Raw genomic sequence first — 18,037 nt, forward strand, 5'->3', positions numbered from 1 at the left:
AGGTTGTCTTTGATTAGGAAATGCTTTTTACTGTCAGTGAAAGCATATAACTAAAGGGGGTGTGGATATCTGCATGACTTGTCCTCCCAGTCTTTCAGCAAAGAGGCTGACAGTGCTGTTAGCAACTACTGTCAGATATCAATGTTCTCGTGTAAAACAAACAAACCCAACCTCGTGAAAGTCAGATGTTTGGGAAATAGCAACAGAGGTATTTCATTTCTTTGCAGATGGCATTAGATTTCATAGCAATGAGACTCTGCTACACATCCCACTGTAATATTGCACCTGTACTGTCTACCTTTGGCCACTTGTGCCATCTCTAGTGGTGGTCACCTTTCATACCTGTGGACTCAAGGACAAAATGTCTGTTCTAAATAAGTGTGTCTTCATCATCTCTTGATTATATCATTAGTTTAGAGATGAAATATGTTGGGATTACATTTTTGAGAAGTTAATTTCAGTTAGTGTTAATTGTTGACAGATGCAGTTAGTAACTATAATTCACAAGGAAAATTTAAGTTATCTTAAAGTTATCTCTTCGATTTGTGTGAAAGTTATTTTTGGATTTTTTTTTTTAATCATCATGGATTTTAGGTTAAAGATCAATGTAAGCTTAAGGTCTATTTCCTATTTTATTTTTCTTCTTATCTTGAGAATAGAATATGAGGTATAGCTGATATCTTCATAGGCTTCCTGTGTTTAATGTCACAGATCACTAAGAACTTGAAGGATCCTCTGAATCTTTACTGAGTTGTTTTTTGTTTTTTTTTAGAGTATAATAATTAAAACAAACATTTGGAAGCTAAGCAGCTAAGCAATATTCTGCATTAATCTGTCATATTAGCCTTTAAAGTGAGTTTTATTTTGTACCAAGAAGATAATTTTGGTAGGCCTATTACTCTGTACTAATAATCTGTGTAAAGGTATTACAAAGGTGGATTATCTCCTTGAGGAAATCATAAAAAATTTTGCGTTACTAGGTTTAACCCAGTGTCACGCAACCTTGATTTTTCTCTCAGTGGAATAGTTTACTTATTAAAGTATATGCGTTCAAAGGTTGAGCAGAAAGAAAGGAATACTTGTGACTAAGACCATTGTGAATGGTCTTAGTAACTGACATGATACCATTTTCTCGTAGTCTTGTAAGTGTCTTGTGATGCCGCAAGGTCTCATTTTTCTGTTCTCCAAAGAGTGGTGTTTTTTTTTTTTTTTTTGTCCAGCTGCAGCATGTTCATGAAATGAGGATGAAAATCTTGGTGAAGTGTTGGTGAAAATTTATTTTGTGAATCTGAAAGGTCTGAAAGAGAGGAGCTTTATTTGGCTTACTCAGATGTCTCTATTGAGTTGCCAGCAGGCCTTTAGTCAGTATTTTTCCATGTCTTTTTACACCTTCAGCCTATTCATGGGTTTAGGGTAACCACACTGCTCCACTGGTGTAGTTGATTCATTGTAAAGTCCAGGAAGAGTTGAAGAAAATATGAACAAAAACCCATCCAAGAAAAATAATTATGGGATTTGGAGGAGACAAGTAGGGGATGTTGTTTCCTGTATGTGTACATCCTATTGACAACTCTGCTACTGTATTTTCCCTGTTAAAAAGAGAGAACCTCATCAACAGCGGCTCCTCAAGTTCTTGGAAGTTTGAAGTCTTGAGTATATTTATCTGGGTAGCTCCTATGACATATAGGAGGACTGATCTTCAACTGGTAACCTGGACAGCTGTTTTTATATTATTTTTTTTTTCCATTGGCATGCAGGAATGATTTTTACTAGGTAAAAAAAATACCACTGCATTCAACCACTTCTTTTCCTCTTTGTTTTCAAGTACAGCATTTTGTTGATATTAAATTTTCAGCATGCTTTGAGTGTTTGATCTGAAATTGAGAAAACCTCATAGGCTTCGCAGTGAAAGCAACCAATACTGAAAAATGATAAAAAATATAAATACTATGGAAATATTGTAAAATATTTTAATTTTGTGGATGATGTGTTTTGTGAGTAATAAATAGAACTAGGCTTCTCTTGGGGGTTGAGTATTTCATTTCTAATGTATCAATTCTTTCTTCTTTTGAAATACACAGGGAAAGTGCTAAGGTAGCCACCTTATTCCACAGTCTATTATTTGAAAATAGGCAATTAGGAGAGCAAATAATTTAATATTAGTTGACAGATCGTTAGCCTGTAATACAAAAAGTAGATGAACAAGTAAGAAAAAGCAGGAGCCTAAGAAAGCAATAGCTATATTTGGAATTAAGCAGGGGGTGGGAGGGTGGGGAGGAAAGTCTTAATAGTGAAGCATGGTAATAGCTAGAGATAGGCACAAGAAAATAGAAAATTGCTGGTACACAAAAAACTTAGGCTGTGTCTCACCACTGAAGCTGAGTCAGCTTGAATGTGAACACTAATTGGCACTCATAGACTGTTCTCTGTACTTCTCCTTCATGACCTGGACCTGTCTTAGGTGACGGTATATGCTGAGTACCTCAGTGAATGACAGCTGTGATGGGCAAATTTGGGCCTGATTTCCCAGAGGGCTGTGTCTTCATTAGGAAAAATGCTTTTCGAATGACTGAAAATAGAGTCAAGTCCTGGTGAAGAAGTAGCTCGAGGATTTAATGTGCTAAGATTGGATTTATACGTCACCCTGAAATGGGAGTATGCCTTGATGTGTTGCAGTGAGGGGATACTGCCTGGTGCATGAGATTGAAATGGGAATTTCATGAGATGAGAATGGGAAGCTGGATGGTCCCAAGAGTAGCTTTTTAAAATAAAGATTTTCTTTTAGGGAATGACTTAGGGCCACCTCAAACCTACAAACTTCTTGGCTTTCTAGATCACCTCATTCATAGTTTGGGAACAAATCTATTTACAGATCTTTCATAACGAAAAAGGAAAGCTACAGGGAATACCTACCCTACTCATCAAACTGCTGTCAGACCTGGGCATGGTAACACATATCGTGTTTAGAAAACATTTCAGTAAACAACAGCAGTAGCAGCAACAGGAGATGGATGTCCTAAGACAGGAAAAAGCACATTCAGCAGGAAAAGAGGATATGTGGTTTTCTTTCAGTAGTTTATAATGAGATCACAACAAAGGCTGGGCTGGAACTAACAACTAACTTTTCATTCTAGGCAAATCAGTACAATGCATTCTGTTGTTAATATATTTTTTTTGAGGGGGGAGAGTTAATTTTATGTCTGAAAAATCTCCAGCAAATTGCCTAAGATGCAGTTTCCTAAATACTACACTGTGATTTTGGATGCCTTTTAAAAATAACTAACTGTAGTTAGAACAAGAAGCTTTCAAGGTATTTTTCTTTCCCCCTGGCTTTTTAAAGGAAAAAAGCAGAAAAACTTTTGAAGTAAAAGAGAAGTTTATTCTTCCTTTTTTAGTGTTCATTCACAATGCTTACATTTTGTTAATTTTTAGTCTTTTCTCTCCCAATATTAAAAGCTTGCCTTTGCTCTCCATTTGTTCATGTTAAATTATTAGGGAATAGAATCAGTAGTGGCGATTAAAAATAAACATGAAGTTTGAAGTTTTCTGTATTCTCTCAGAAACATGAATTCAGAATAGCTTAGAGTAATATGCAGTTCTTGAGTGTTATATAATTACATTTTTTTTTGTTTTCCCTGGAAAAAGAAAAAAGAAACAATCTAGGAGAATAAGGATTCTCCTTCCAACAGGAGAATCACTGTACTCTCATTGTAGTTCAGAATTTCCATCCCACAAAGACAAATGTTTGCAGTTTATTAGCTACTCACAATTTGTGGACTATGTACTTTTTTGAGTTTGAAGTACACTTTTTAGAGAGGGCATTTAAGATACCTTCTAGATTGCTGCTTGGATTTTTATTTATATGAGATTATTCTATAAACACAGTGTAGTATAGATCCCATTAAAACTGATATATGAGACGCCTATCCTTCATTTAAAATATGGGCATGGAATTTAAATGACATGTTTGAAATGACTTTGTGTTGTATAATAGAGATAAATAATAAACATATATCTATAGAGGAAAGACAGCTTAGCTGGAGAGTGGAAAAAATAAACTTGATTAGTAACAAAGCCTGTCCCTCCAAAACCTGAACACAGCATAAATATAATATGGCAGCTATGGAGAAAAACCTGAGTGATCTTTTAAGTCAAATGGTGGCTGACAAGGCTAGGAGCTTTCTAGGAACAAGACTGTTCCCTCTGGCTATTCCGATTTCTTTTCTTTTTTTTTTTTTCTTTTTTTTTTCTTTGTTGTTGTTGTTTTATACTCTCTTTGTATATATTTGTGAGTGTATTGGTGAAACACTGGATTCCACGAACATGTTCTGGCAAGGTTTACCATCAGATGTCAACCTAGCTGTTCTCCCCACCAGACGAGGTTCCTCTTTAAGAAGTTCCATTGATAAAATACGAGTGCTTTTAGGAAACTGCTTGTGCTGGGATTCATCTCATCCAACTTGAAATGCCTCTGGAGTTGTTGTCTGAATCATAGGTAGTCACCCTAAGCTCCCCGTGTAGTCAAAGTAGAGAAAGACAAATTTTTGGGATGTAATTCCCCTGTTCCATTTTCAGTTCCTCCTGACTCGTGCCTCGTTTCTTTCCATTGACTCTAATGGCAGTCCAGGAGGATGTGGTTCAGATTGCCCCCTTTGCCAGAGGGATGTCACATTCAGTATAGTAATTGAACTTTTTCCTGGGTGTTGTCTGTGTGTATTTAATGAACTGCTTTCTTTTGCTAATATGGGAAAACAGAGTAGAGGGGGAGTGATCTTACAACACTGATTTTGGAGGAAATTAGATCATCTAAATACATAGAGAAACTTACAGTTTGCCCTACAATTTAATTTGAAATAAAAATTTTCAAATACAGTTACTTTGGCTTGCACTGTTTCTCGATGAAATGCTGCTTGTCTGCACATGTGCAAACTCTTTAATGCCTAAAAAATTGCTTAGGCATACATGTTCGTTTTAGAACTTGTTTTCTATGAGCTTGTGGGCCGGGTTCTCTGGGTCATTCTGAGTTTTCTCACTTGTAAAGTACAGGCTGATTAGAGGATTTTTATAGTTCAAGGGACCCTGCACATATGATCTATGGCCACAAAACAGAGGACTGAGTTGAGAGTACAGCGGACTGAAATTTTCTAGTGAGTGGAGATGAACAAGCATGCTATATACTTTTAGTTTCAATTCAGGGTAATCAAAACTTCCTCGTCTGTTAATTTGCGAAGCACCAATTTGTTTATTTATTTCTCCTCAGAAAAGCTAAATGAGAAGACTGCTGAAGTACTGTCTTATTGCTGGACCTTCCTGAGCTGATCTAGATGGATAACCGTTGATTAGTGTTTCTGTACTTAGAAAATTGATATTTCAGGCCACAGATATTTACTGTTTGTGTCTAGAACAAGCCCAATAAGTTATGCTTGAATTGAAGTATGGCTTGGTATAAAATTTTGTTGTGGCTGGTTCTCACTGTCTTATGTCAGACTTTTTAATATATAATTTTCTACAGTTCTCCATTTTTTTTCTGTCGTACATGCAAATCAATGTCTTGTGTTTTAGTTTTATCATGGATTCATGTAGAAATATTCCAAAACTCTAAGCTGATTTAAAGTTTCGTTTACACATAATGATATATCATTCATAATGATACTCTTGTGTCAGGATCAGCACCATGACTGGTTCCTCTCCACCATCTCACGGAAGGATATGGGTTGTTGATGAGTACCTACATTTTCTTAGGCACCTCTGCAGTTTTCTGAAAGCCATGACTTCTTAAGGGGAGACACTCATTTTTTATGGGGTGTGTTTTAAATCTCTTGGCTCATCTGTTCTGCAGGGAAAGGCCAGAAAATAGGAGCTTAATTCCTTCTCAGTGTCCAGACACCAGAAGACAAAGGGATACATCATGAGAAAGAGATTTTTAAAAGACTTTTGAGTAGGGGGATTGTTGCAGGAGGAATGAAAGCTGACTAATGAATTTGTAATGCCAGGTATTGGCAACACTGTATGTATTCTGGAACTGAATTCTGCCTGTGAAACTGGAGGCGCAGAAACGACTTCTCTCCTTTATCTTGTGTGACAGCTAACAATTTAATCTGCTCCGGTGGTTATGCAGGTTGGCTTCCCTTCCTGGTTAGTGGATTACAGGAACAAAAAGCGCCTGTGCTTGTGAAACAATTACTCTGATCCTCTGATTGTCCGTGTGCTATAAAGCAAGATAATCTTTCAGATATTAAACAGATGCATTTAGGCTCTCAATAATGTGACATTCAGCAGTGTGCTAGGTGTTCTGATAAGCAACCTGTGGGCTCGAGTTTCATTTGGAGGTCAACTTAACAAAAGAAGGTGTCATATGAACAATAACTTGGTGTGCCTCTTTGATCAGTCGCTTATGTGAAGTTATTTCATTTCCCTTTCAAAGAAAATTCTTCCTGAAGTAGGGTAGGTGAGGTCTGCAGGAGTCTTGGCTGACTCAGTGCTGGTTGCTGTGTACAGCAGCGCTGGCCATGACTGCAGGCTCTTCTGATCCTTCAGATCTGTTACGTCAGTTTTTAAACATCCTGCAGAAGTGTGTGAGTGAACTGAAAGGGGTAGGAGGTAGGATTTCTTCAGTTCTTGTTTGTCTCTGATGGGACAGCTCTGTCTCTTGCAGAAACACCATGTGTGGCCCAAGGTGGACCCATCCTGGGGCCTGGGGCTGCCACCTTGGGGCCTACTCTTGATCACAAGGTAAAAGTGGAGAAATGTCAAGCCTTTGGCACATATAAGGAGAGAAAGGAGACAGTTCCAAGGAAAAACAAACATTTTTTACTTGCCAGGAATCTCTGTCCTTCTGTCATATCTCTTCCTCCTCTTCCATCGTCTTTTTTTTTATTTTTTTCTTTTTTTTTGGTCTGTGCCATGGATGTTTGCAAAATGAGCAGTATCTTTTCCTTTTTGGCAAAAACGAGATGATAAATCCTACTGTAATGAACATTTGTTTCCTTTGAACTCATCCTCTTCATCACTTCTGTCGCCCTCCTCATATTCCTTATCTTGCAAGGGTTTTATTTCAGTTTGGTTTCTGGTGGCCAGAGGAGGGGAAATGCGTTTTCACTTCAGTGGCAGAGAAGCAAGCTGACAGTGTGTGCAGCACCATTGGCAATACAGGCTTTCAGGGCACTGCCAGAAGGTTTGGAGTAGCTGGTGGAGGGGCTGGTTACTTCAGCCTGGTTGGAAGCTTAATCCTTCTAGAGATGTGGGTCAAGAAGGCAGCCGAGGCTTGTCCCTGGCCTGCCATTCCCCTTCTTGAAGAGCCCTGAGGGTTGCTGTCATGGGAACCAGCCCCTTTTTCCATTCACCCCTGTGCTCCCTGATACCCGGCACAGCACAGCTGCTCAAACTGGCTTACACAAGTGTGGTCATGAAGGAGTGCAGGCTTCCTCCGTACCCTGTCATGCTGTTTGTTTGGGTTAGGTGCTTTAAAGGTAGGTGCTTGGTATTCATTCAGTTGCTCATTCTGTCTATCTCTTTTTCATGATTTTAAGGGTATCAGCCTGACTGAGGAAAGTCCCATTAGAATTGCAACACAGATTGACACAGTGTCATTTCCTTGTATATCCTCAGATAAACTTTGATTTCTGTCAGTCTTATAATTCAGGTGGTCTGAATAAAATCTGACAGTGTAACAGAGCTCTTGAGACACACTGTGCTTTAACTCCACCTTGAATTCACTGTTTCATTAAATAAATGATGAAAAAAATGTGCCAGTTCAAAATCTGCACGTTGTCATGTTTTCAGTGATTTGGATGCTTTGTTGCCTCAGTCTCTCTGTGTGCCTCTCACTAGGTTTTAAGTCATAGGAAAACCCCATCTTTTACCTGCACATACCTGGCTTCCTCATTGCTTTGCATTTCTAAGCCCAAGTTAGTAGAAGCTCACACTCTCTATCGAAACTTGTCTTGGCACCCTCATATCTTCTCAGCTCTCTAGTATGTCTCTGATACAGAGATTAAATATCACGTGATTAGAAGGTGGCATGGCTTTATGCAAAGTTATTCTTTTTCCTTGAGGGATGCTGGATTAGTGTTGTTTAGCTCCTCAGCTGGCTCTGTGAACCAGCTCTTTATCTTTTCTCCTCAGACATTGCACTCTCAAAGCAGGGAGTGCAGAGGAGTGTCAGTGATTGAGAACACAGTCCAGATCATTTTTGATTTTGTGCCTTAACATACAGAAGTTTTAGGGCTGTTTGTAATGAGGCGTATAGAGCATTAGAGATTCAGAGAGTCCCAAGATGAGGCTTAATTGTTCTGGAAGTGAATCACTTGGGATATGAGTGTAAATCTGTTTTTGTCTCTGTAGTATAGTCCCTCTGCTTCTGAAGAAAAAGTTTGACATTTCAGAGAAGAAAGAAGAAATACATAATGCAGGACAGCCCATACTCCATATCGACTGGGTGATGTTGTAGATAAAGCAGCAACACGAACTACTGATTCACACATGCTGTCATATTCATACTAAATCGTTACCATTTATGAGGTGGTAATATCTTTAAAATATATTTAGTTGCTTGTAATAGGCATATTTTAAAAAAAGATCTATTGAGTTCCTCTCTTCAGCTTTTGTGCTTATACCTCAGACATTTTACAATGAAGAAACTGGGTTTGGTCTTCCAGACATCAGCAGTTATAGCCAGTTATAGGCTTCTGACCTAAAGCAGCATTTGTGCTTGTTCTTGATGAAAAAGGTAATATGTAGTTGTTTTTAGGAAGTCCCAGTCATAGTCCCATTAAGTCTTTACTTCAGTAGCCTGCAATGAAGATGAGCTAAAATCACAAAACTGGGATCAGAATTAGAAAGAATATTAGGAAGTTGAATCTTTTGTTATCGCCCACATGTGAAGAATACCATGTTGAGGCTTCTTTTCCTACCTACCTCACCAAAACCAGTTCTGAAATAATTTTTAATGTGTTGTACTTGAAGGTTCTGACTGAAGGCTTTTTTTTGTAGGTATATACAAGCAAAAGAGAGTACAAGGACACTCTGAATACATTTTCCATTTTGACGTTGGTGGGAGAAGGGATTATTTAGCAAAAAGATTACTGAACAGGCAGTTTACCTGCACCCTGTCTCTGTCTTCTCCCTACAATTATATACTCCCACGCATGCACATTTTTCTCCAGAATTGTCTCCATACAACTAAACTGCAAAACCACTTCCAAAGCTGCTGCTGGAAAGGAATACCATGTTCACTTTACCTTGTAAATCCTTCATGTCAGTCAGTGGCTTGTACCTCATGTTTGTTATTCATATGAGGGGTTGTAAGATGGGCCATTTTTTCTTTATTATGCAGAACAGACTCATTTCCTGGTCATCAATTATAGATATGATGGGCTTTTGTTTATAAAACTCTTACTTAAACTCTTTTCCCTGCTTTTAGTTTATATAACAGATTGTATGTTTCTTTTTCTACATACACAAACCTTTGTCTGCTGTAACTCACAGGAATTCACTGAAGTTATTCCTGGTTTATGGTAGTGTAAGAGAAGAATTAGAGGACAGTTAGCTTTAAGAAAATGAATTATGTTTGCAGTTCACTAACACCTGGCATTATACCTTCTTGGAACCTTAAAATTACACTTCTTGTAAGAAGGCATTTTCTTTGTCAGAACGCTACTAATGCAATTAGTTTTGGAAATTGGCAATCTGCACTATTCAGACTGTAAGCTTCCAAGTCTGTGCCACACACTGGATTTGAAATGCAATGATGTCTGTAGAGCTGTAGAATACATTTATTTTATCAGAATGCCTCGTGTCAGCACCACTATGCCTGCATGGCTGGTTTGTGGAGCTTTTGGGTTTCCATTACCTAGGTTCCAGCATTCATGGAAAGGAAACCTAAGCTTGAAGGCTGTATCCAAGCAAGGTACAAGGTTATTCCATGCCAATGTTGCTTGTGAGAATGCTACTGAAATTGTACAAGTATTGTACAGGACACAGTTCTCTGTAGATCTGGGACATGAAGTCTCACCTACCTCTGAAGGTGATTTGATTAGTTGATAATAGCTTACTTCAGAAATCCTTTATGAATCTTTTTGGTAATATCAATATCTATCTGTCAGATCAAAGGTTGAATTAGTGCATAGACTAGTGAAACTGTTAGGGATGACTGTATGTGACGGGTGGCATCAGATGGCTGATCCATCGCTCTTTGTGCTGTTGTTGTGGTGGGAAGAGAATGCTTCTCTCCAGAGTGTCCTGAATGGCATCATTCACAAGGTACACTTCCATCTGTCTTTTCCTTTTTCTTCAGTTGTCTGAGTGTACAAGTCAGAGGTTGTGTAGGAAAGTCATCTAGCAAAATAATCCAAGCATTGGCTTATGTTACTAATAAAGTAAGAACATCAGTAGATCTGTACTTGCTACTTCTGAAGGAAATACATCAGGGGAAGAAGTTACTGAACACTTGGAAGGATATTTAGCTAACAGCATTACATCCTTTTTAGAAAATCACTTCTCTGACTAGCATCTAGTCATTTCTTTCATGACCCCCGTGTCCTACTGGTCATTTTGGTATGTTTTTCCTACCATTACTGGTCCACATAGCGCTCTTCTGTTGCATTATTAATGGTAACCTTTTCCCTGCATGCTGTCTTGTTAGTCAGCCATTGTTTTGACCTCCTGGCCTGAGTTATCCAGGAGGAAAATGTCAATGGACAGACTTGTAGCTTGTTTGGTGCCTCTTCAAGAATGCTGCTGTTTTTCTTTTTTTCTCCCCACCTGTGGTAATTTATAGCAGCTGCCACCCTTGAAAGTGCAGAGCACAAAGGTGAGCCTATAATTATGGCTAAAGGCAGATCCCTGAAATGTTGAGCTTTGCCCTAGTGCTGTGATTTGTATCAGAATTTCAAATAAGGCAAGTCTGTGGTACAGGAGAAGGAAAACAGCAGCAGGAGAAGCCCATAACCAACCAACCAACACAACCTCCTGCTTGGCCCAACACGTGATCAGAGAATTGCAAACACAAAAGTTTTCTCTGGAGAAATGTTTGTGAATGGCTGCTAGCTAAGCATACCTGAATGATTAAAATTTGCCTTTTTTTTCAAAGGAAGTGTGTAACGATTGCCTGATGTTCAGCAGTGTTTCTTGCAAGGTAGCTGTTAACCTGCTGGGAATTCCAGATCAGAATAATAATTGCATGATTATCCCAGCTCTGCTGGACAATGTTTCTTTCCGAATGTTTCCCTGAGCTTTGTTTGAAGTCCTTCGTGAATCTTTCTTAGATGGAGAAAGTGAAAGAAATACTCATTTTGGTCTTCTAGCAATCCCTACATAGGAGAAGGGTTATGGATATTTGAGTTTTCTATCTGACTATGTCTCATCTCATTTACTGCTGCCATTTCTCAATAAACACTTCACTGTAATGAATATTATTGGAGGCTGTGGCATATGATCATTAGAAATGACAATAAATATTTGGAGCTTAATGTTGAGCCAGTCGAATGGAAGACAATGTTTTCTGTTGACTACAGTAACTTTGGATAGTGCCTGAAGTGCTCTTTTGACTTTTGATGTCTGCTCGTCTTTCCAATGAAATCTGATGATCTTAGTGTAGCTGAGATGTTGAGAGCATTTGAAGAGTGAGAATAAAAGGGGGAACTGAGTTATTTGACAGTAGATCTGATAGAGAGGGAAAAGAATAATGTTGTAGGAAAGAAGATGTAATCTTAAATATTTACCACTCTGTTGTCAATGTCTCTGGACTGATTTAATACACCATTATAAAAAAAAATAAAATAAAAAAGTAAATTGTGCCAGACACACTTTCATTTTATATGAAAAAATAAATTTAGCTGCAATCCAGTAAATGTTTAGGAAAGTAACAGATATTGTCCTGTATAAAGAACCCAAGATCAATATCAGTAACTTTTTAAAAGGACCTAAAGTTGTGTTTTTATTGTATGTAATAAATAATACTGTCCTTAGTATTGTGTCCTCAGGCAAACAGACCAGGAACTCTTTAAGGAGAAGAATTTCAGAGTTCAGTGTGCTCAGGTTTTTGCAAGCTATGTCTAAGTTCCATATACTTCCAAAACCTTATTGTTTTTATTTTTTTTCCCTGTAAGAAAGTTTACTGTCTTTTTTTTTTTTTTTTGTGATGACTGTCTTTTCTAGGTTTACTTCTTTAGTCCAGGTTCACATATGTACTAATGACAAATTGTCGCCTTCAGAATATTCCTTTTAGAGCTCATCAGGGGTGCAGTGCCTGGGATACCTACAAAACTGTAGTTTTTCAGTAGGTGAACTCCTACACCTGGAGCAGGAAGCAATTCTGTGCACCAGCACGCTGTAGCTCAGCACTGAGGCAGAAGTGGGTCATGGTTTATAGCTACCATGAGCCCATTTTTCTTCTGGGCAGTGGGTGATGAAGACCAGAAGACTGATGAAAAGATCTATTAGGTACTTATATGAACGCTGCTAGATCCACGTGCCTGAACCTTATACATTTAAAAACAAAAATAGACACATGGGGAAGGTTTTACACAGAATCATCAAGGTTGGGATTCCTGTGGATTTTGTCTTTGTGTCCTTAATTTGTCAATTAGACTTAAATATCGGGCACCCTGACTTGCAATTTATTACATCGTACTACTGACTACTTTTCTGTCAACATCCTCAGTCTGTAACTGTTCAGGCTCACTTCTGAAGGGAGCTAGTTGGAAATGCAGCATCAGGGGCAAGGGTTAGAGAGGAAGGCCTCTGAATGAAGACTGTGTGCTTAAGGGCGGGGGGATGTGGTCAGTATAGGCTGAGCAAAGGAGTGTGGTGCTTTTCCCTGAGTTTCATTTCCTTTTTCTTCCAAAGCATTTTACCATGAAAAATTTGCCCAGGCTCTTATGCGTCTGAAGAAGAGCTCATGGGTACATACATACAAATGCAAATTGAAAAGAAATCCCAATGTTATGTGCAGTTATTTTGTAATGTAATGTTTCACAGGTTAAGTTGTTATAGTAGAAACATTATACAAAAACCTGGCACTTCTAGAAGACGCTTATCAGGCTTCTGCTGGTCAGTAGATACAGACCAGTAGGCATTCTGTCATTTCTGATGAGAAACCCACCGAAACACTGAATTCTAGCATAAAAGGACACAGGTTTAGGGCCGAGTTTGAGCTGAAAGCAAAGACTCAGCAGCAGCTGTGTAGAGCTTAACTCCCCCGGCCCCTGTGAATTCCTTCCCCGACGGCTGATGCCTTTTCTGCCCCTTGCCGTCTGCTCCACCCTTCCGATGGGAAGCCAACTTTGACACCAGTTTGCCTTAAAACACTCGGCTGACAAGTGGGGTGGGTTGAGAGCTGGTTGGTAAGTGGATCAGACATCCATGCCTTGGGGCAGCAGTGTTTGGAAGGCAGGTGGGGAGGAGGGCTGGGATCTGGGGGCGGCGGCAGCTTCAGCTCTGCTCTTCTCTTCACTGCTGCATGTCCGCAGGAGCCCTGCGGTCACAGGTTACCCTTGAATAAAATATCTGTCCCAGGCTGAGGGCTGCTGCTCACTGTTCTCAATGGGATTGGGAACTGTGGTGTGAAACACAAGCTGTTGCCTTTTCCTCATGCTTTTTCAGTTTCTCTTACATATTCTCCACCTTAGCGGATTTGTTAATACCTGCACTTTTACAAAGCTCCGTCATTTGCTCTGCTTCTGTTGCAGTATGCTTTTCCAACGTGTTTTAGGAGTTCTTTTCCTCATTCAGATGTTAAATACAAAGCTCTTTTGGCTGCAGATAGCAGTTAGCTGTTCAAATACCACAGAGTTAGACTGGTGTGCTCTGAATCAGTGTATCCCGGTTCTTTTCAATCTAAGGACCACCGTTCATAAACAAAAATCCATGGACAGTCCTGGAATACGTAGTCAAAATGGTTAACTAAACATTTGGGCATAATCTGTATTTTCTTCTGCTTAGTTTGGTGACTTGCTTTTGCCTATAGGAGTGTGTGTGTGGTTTTATTAAAGTTGATAACTGTCATTTATGGTCTATTTCTTGATGTCTTGCAAACCACAGACTGAAGACCACCGATTGCCTAAAAAGTCTTGCCAGCCTCTGAGAAATCTCAGTCACAGCCAAAGTCTTTATTAGTAAGGCAGATGTTAATAAAGCTTGCCAATTATGCTTGTATTTCCCTGCCAACCTCCCAAACTTGAGTAAGATGGAAGGAGTTGATTCACCTGATGAAATTTTTCTGGTGGCATAGTCCATCACAGCCATGACTACGTGCTGGAGTTGGCTATGGTGGATCCAGGTGTCCCTTGTACAGAAGCTAGATCTCAAGAGTGAAAGATTGTGCTTGCCTGAGCTGCATGCAGATGTGGAAATGGGAGTGGGTATGCACCCTGGCCTTGGAGAGGGGAGCTGGAGATACGGATGTAGCTGAAGCCTGTTCTGTTTCTGCTTATGATGACAAAAATAGCATTGTGAAATAGCACTGCCTTTCTTCCTGGCATAAAATCCATTAAAAAGAAAAGTCAGGCATTTGTTCTTGTCTTTTATGTTGAAGAAACTAGTGGCATTGGATGTGGTGCTGAAAGAAGGGACCACAGTGTAGGATGCTCTGGCAGTGATTGTTCAGGTGAGATGAAGAAGGGGGAGAGCATGAGAAAGAAGAGGATGTATGGGTGAATGGGACAAAAACACTTTATGAGAAGTTTTATCAGAAACAGAAATTTTTCTCCTTGTCTAGCTTCATCTCTTTTATTTGTTTCCTAGACATTGCATCTTATTTTCACATATTAGTGAGGACCACAGGAGTAGTGCTGCTGGTGCTCAGTCCCTGCCGAAGTGTTAGAGCTGGAGTGGAGTCCCTCTCAATTCACTCTGAGCACTGGGAAAATAAAAATGCAGGTGCCCAAAACATGCAAAACCGGCAATAGTCATGGTGAAACACATCCTTATACTCAAAAATTTTCTTCTGCCAAAACCCCCATGCTTTTCCTACAGCCAGCTCATGTCCTATTCTTTTACAGTTAGAGGAGTATCTAAGATGCCGAATTAGATATATACATTAAAATAGTAAAGTACTAAGCTTGTTGTATCACTCAACTCATTTTTATTTTGCTGTGATGAGCCAAGATTGAATTGACAAAGAAAACATGCATCTGTAGAAGAAGTGCATGTCTGACATGAATCTGTAGATTCAGATTAGATATGCACTAAGCACACTTGCACGATAGTTAGGAAAAATATTTTCACAACCCCAAAATAAAGTTGCAATTTCTCCAAGACAAAGCATTCCTCTTCTATGTTTCCATCCCCTCACTGTCTGTTCTTCCTTGTGCAGATCTCCTAAATGGATGAGAGATTTTTTTCCAGTCAATTAAAACAATGATCTAGATTATTTCATTATCCTGGCTTTACCGGATCACTCTGCATCTAGAGTGAGTAAGAAAGATTTGATCAAGTAAATGTGTATAGCTTGGGAAAACTTTGGTTTCATGTGGGAGTTGGCATGGGTTTGGGCCAAATTTTATTTTATTTTATCTTTTTTTAAGTACAAAAGGCAAGATGTGAATAAAGGTCATCAGATACTTAATCTGTTTCGATCTCTTTGAAGTGGGTGCTCGTGTTGCGTTATGCAGGTGTGGTGTTAGGTGTGCTCTTACCCATTTCATTGCTTTCCATGGACAGACTGGCACCAGACACCGGCAGGCTCCCCGGGACTGTTCCGCAAAGCCCTTGGTACGCAGCGCGTCCCAGCGTGTCTAATTGCGCTGTAACGAGGGATTAAAATCCACAGCTATGACCTGCCTCAGAAGAGCGGGCAAGAGGGGAGGTGTTGCCAGGCACAAGTCCTGAAGTGCCTGGCATTTCTGACTCTCTGCCTTTTAGCCAGTCTTGCCCCGCTCCTGCTTTTATGTGCTTAGCTTTGCATTTTTCAGCTTTTACTGTAAGAGCTGCTACTGAGAGAGTGCAAGTGAAGTCATCAACCAAGTGTTTTCATTATTAACTTTGAAACTTTGCTATTCTTCTCCTCCATCATTTTTCTTGTTGAGATCAGTTATTTTGAATGCAATCCTCAGAGAAATGTTTAAAAAAAAAAAAAAGATTAACCTCTGTGGGTCCTGTCTCTCTTCTTTCTCTAGCAATCCAGTACACAAATTGGGACCCAGATAGGATGCTCTGGGCAGTTACACTGCTGTTCATCAACCCTGACTTGTATCCATGCAGATGCTGGGGATGCCCAATAGGATGTAACACAGACCCCTCTGGTAGCTTTCCTCTAGTGCAAAAACTGGCCCTTTTTTCAAATCTTTTACCTGGTTATTAATCTGCGTTATTAATCTTCTATTCTACCCTGGGCGTTTTATTTTATTTTATTTATTTATTTTTTTAAGTAAATTGGAATTTTGGGTGTAATTGAGGACAAAATGTAAACCTTTGGAGTCTTTCTACTGGAGATTAACTAAGCAGGGGGAATTCTGGATTGTACTGGTATTTTCTTCTTCAGGAAAGAAGTTGAGAGTGGGGTAGAGCTTTCAGAAATCATGAAGGAACAAGATGATACCCAGTGCAGGCAGAAAAGCCAGCCTCCTTTAGATGGTTCAGTCTTTGTTGTGGTGTCTTGGAAATAGCATGGGTATTTCTGCTAAGTGCTCTGCATCATTAAATACTGTAAGCTCTTTGCATTATTAATTGTTCTCACATTCTGTGAAGCAGGAAAACAGCCAAAGGTGCATAATCTTAATTCCCAGTCTCCTTATATAATTTAACTAGTGTTCAGTGACCTTTAACTGGAGAATGATTTTTCAAAAGCTCTTTCCAAATCTATTTTTTAGTTGACATCCATTCTTTCAGCTATGCCTGAGATTTTGCCAAGCTTAGGGGAAGGTCAGAACATTATATAAAACAGATCATCTTGCTTCTAGCCACACTCCAGTAAAGAAATAAAATAGATCAATAAAGCATGTTGAAGCCATTATAATCCAGATTTTGGAAATTCCTTTTAGCAAAGCACTTGCAGGTATTAACAGAAAATATGTTTTCTTTAAGGACGAGTGGCTGCAATAGCTGCTGTCACTCAGTGACTGAGAGCTTTCTCTGCATGCAGATATGATGCCCAGCTCAAAAATATGTCATTCAGGTGGCAGCCTTATTACGGTAGGATGGGTAAAAGGAGAAGCGTGTCAAAACTCTGATCACCCTTCAAACTAAGCTAACCCTTTTTTGGTAGCTTGGAAATGATCAGATGCAGTAGTATGTCATCAGTGATCCAAACAGCAGAATTCATCGTTCTTTTTAAATAAAAGAAAATGAAAATCCTTTTTGATTTCCAGAGCAAGGCATTCCCTAGGGAAAAAGAAAATCCGTGAAGTGCTTAGTGCTTGGCTTGCTGTGGTGTGTTTCCTATCATAACTATGAAAAATTCCAATAGTCACCTGATGGATTCCGATAGATTTTCTTGCTATTCAGCTAACTTTTGTGTACATAAATCTTCAAGGGTAAATTCAGGAAGTCAAGATAGCAGCAGCCAAACGAGCTCAATAGTTAATATCTTTTTCTAAAAAAAGGTTGTTCCTGGTTTGAACGGATCTGGTTATAAAATATAGTCTGCATGTTGCACATTTTGAACTACATCCCAGGCTGATCATCCCCGTTTCAAAGAAATGGAGAAGGATGTAGAAATGTTGGCACATGTGATTTGTTCTTTATTTTTAGGGAAACAATTCTATCATGCATTGTTAATGTTAGAAAGAAAACACCAAGCTGGAAATAGTGATGTGTCTTCACCTCAAAAATCTCAGGTTTTAAACGTATTTATTTATTTCTATAGAAGGCATTCTTCCACTTCTTTTCCCTGTGATAGTCATAGCAACCCACGCAAAATTGAATTACTCTGTCCTGAGAAGGCCAGGGCTGAACAGTCAGCAAAACAAATGACTAATGGGCTGATTAATTCTAAAGGAGCGGAGATAAAGCTGCTGCGGGACTGTGTCTTTATTTGAACAGTTTATAATGATCCTAGCCCAAAGTGTTTTGCTAAGCACTGACATGTCGGGGAACTTGT

The sequence above is a fragment of the Anser brachyrhynchus genome (assembly GCF_964034855.1).
Source record: "Anser brachyrhynchus genome assembly, chromosome: 4".
Lineage (NCBI taxonomy): Eukaryota > Metazoa > Chordata > Aves > Anseriformes > Anatidae > Anser > Anser brachyrhynchus.